Genomic DNA, 2500 nt, shown 5'->3' on the forward strand with positions numbered 1-2500 from the left:
GAGGTTCCCCGTGTTGAGTCAAATTAAGCCGCAGGCTCCACTCCTGGTGGTGCCCTTCCGTCAATTCCTTTAAGTTTCAGTTTTGCAACCATACTCCCCCCGGAACCCAAAGACTCTGGTTTCCCCGCACGCTGCCCGGCGGGTCATGGGAATAACGCCGCCGGATCGCGGGTCGGCATAGTTTACGGTCGGAACTACGACGGTATCTGATCGTCTTCGAACCTCCGACTTTCGTTCTTGATTAATGAAAACATTCTTGGCAAATGCTTTCGCTTTCGTCCGTCTTGCGCCGGTCCAAGAATTTCACCTCTAGCGGCGCAATACGAATGCCCCCGGCCGTCCCTCTTAATCATGGCCCTGGTTCAGGAAACCCACAAAATAGAACCGGAGTCCTATTCCATTATTCCTAGCTCAGGCATTCAGGCGAGTTTGGTGCCCGCTTTGAACACTCTGATTTTTTCAAAGTAAACGCTCCGGACCCCTGAGGACCGGACACCCAACCAAGGGCATCCGGGGGGCGCCGGGAGGCAGGGTCTGGGACAGGCGGTAGCTCGCCTCGCGGCGGACCGCCAGCCCACTCCCGAAGTCCAACTACGAGCTTTTTAACTGCAGCAAATTTAATATACGCTATTGGAGCTGGAATTACCGCGGCTGCTGGCACCAGACTTGCCCTCCAATGGGTCCTCACCCATGTGTTTAGGATACGTTCATTCCGATTACAGGGCCTCGAAAGAGACCTGCATCGTTATTTTTCGTCACTACCTCACCGTGTCGGTAATGGGTAATTTGCGCGCCTGCTGCCTTCCTTGGATGTGGTAGCCATTTCTCAGGCTCCCTCTCCGGAATCGAACCCTGATTCCCCGTTACCCGTGGTCACCATGGTAGCCCCCTATGCTACCATCGACAGCTGATAGGGCAGACATTCGAATGAGACGTCGCCGCCGCGGTGGGCGCGCGATCGACCCGAGGTTATCTAGAGTCACCAAAGGGCCGGGGGAAACCCTCGCGGGTCCCCCCGGGTGGGTTTTGGGTCTGATAAATGCACGCATCCCGGCCCCCCCGAGAGAGGACCGGTCAGCGCTCGTTTGCATGTATTAGCTCTGGAATTACCACAGTTATCCGAGTAACGTGTGGAGCGATCAAAGGAACCATAACTGATTTAATGAGCCATTCGCAGTTTCACTGTACCTTCCGTGTGCACTTAGACCTGCATGGCTTAATCTTTGAGACAAGCATATGTTACTGGCAGGATCAACCAGGTTGCTGCGAGTGGTTTTTGTCACAGAAAAAACCATTGGTTCTTAGAGGGGAGAGGGATCGGCCCCGTACCGTCCGAAGAACCCCCCGGGGAGGGGGGGACGGGCGGAGAGGCTCGTCCGAGCTCACCCCTCATTGCTCCCAGTGGAAATTAGTGTGGCAACTCCGCTGCGCGAGTTCCCGCTTGCTTCGGGGATAACAAGGAAACGCTCGTTCCGAAACCGGGGGTCCGGAGCTTTTTGAAGCCGGGTGCTGGAGCTCGGGGGCCGCGAGGACCACCGAGGCATCGAGTCCGACGGCTCCGGGCCGACCGGTTATCGTGTTAGGGCAGATTGCGATATAGACGGGCCGTCTACGACTCCCTCGGATAGGTTCGGAAAGGTCCTCCCCCTGACGGAGGACCCCCCTGGAGGCTAACCCGCTGGGTCGGGTAGGAACGCACCGCGCACAGTGGCCACGGAGGGCCGCGCGGTTGCCTACCCAGGCGGGCTTGGTAGTCCATTCGATCGGGTCAAAATAATAAAAGAGATACCCCCCCTGGAACCGTCTCTGGAAGTTTGGTTTTTCCTCCGTACCGCCTGGGGGGCGGGGGGCGGGACGGAGGCCGACCTGCGGAGCTTCATGGTCGGGTAGGATCGGGTCCGTGTTATAGTGTCCAAAAATCCACTTTGGAACTATTAATGGGGCTTTATTTAAGCTCTGCCATGCTTAGAAATGAATGGAGAATCATCTCCAGTGCTTGGACCCCTATAGATTGCCACTCTCCTCAACAGTCCGACGGCACCCCTTTGAAAAACCCCCCGACGAAAAATCCTCCAGAGCGCGGGCGAACTCGCTCCGAGGCCGACCGGAGTGCACCTTCGTCGGGCAAGGGAGTCGGGCGAAGGGGGTCAGAAATCCTGGAGCTCGCCACCCTCACTAGTTTTTGGCGTGAAATGGTAGACCAAAAGTGGGGACTTAGAAAAATTTCGCACTTTTTCGACCTACCACTGGTAGACCGAGTGGGACTTAGTCATTTTTTCAGCTTTTTCGGGCCTACCACTGGTAGACCAAGTTGGACTTAGTCATTTTTTCAGCTTTTTCGAGCCTACCACTGGTAGACCAAGTTGGACTTAGTCATTTTTTCGACTTTTCGAGCTTACCACTGGTAGACCAAGTTGGACTTAGTCATTTTTTCAACTTTTCGAGCCTACCACTGGTAGACCAAGTTGGACTTAGTCATTTTTTCAACTTTTCGAGCATA

The 2500-nt window shown here is 55.2% G+C and overlaps 1 non-coding gene across 1 annotated transcript in view; it reads right to left on the minus strand.

Annotated features, from left to right (window-relative positions):
* LOC125798658 (18S ribosomal RNA) overlaps positions 1-1262 on the minus strand; it is a 1864-nt gene extending 602 nt beyond the window's left edge. The window contains exon 1 of the ribosomal RNA XR_007437467.1: positions 1-1262. This exon is cut by the window's left edge and continues 602 nt beyond it. This is a non-coding gene — a ribosomal RNA (18S ribosomal RNA).
* Between the last annotated feature and the right edge of the window lie 1238 nt (positions 1263-2500).

This window comes from Astyanax mexicanus, unplaced genomic scaffold (genome assembly GCF_023375975.1).
Source record: "Astyanax mexicanus isolate ESR-SI-001 unplaced genomic scaffold, AstMex3_surface scaffold_74, whole genome shotgun sequence".
NCBI lineage: Eukaryota > Metazoa > Chordata > Actinopteri > Characiformes > Acestrorhamphidae > Astyanax > Astyanax mexicanus.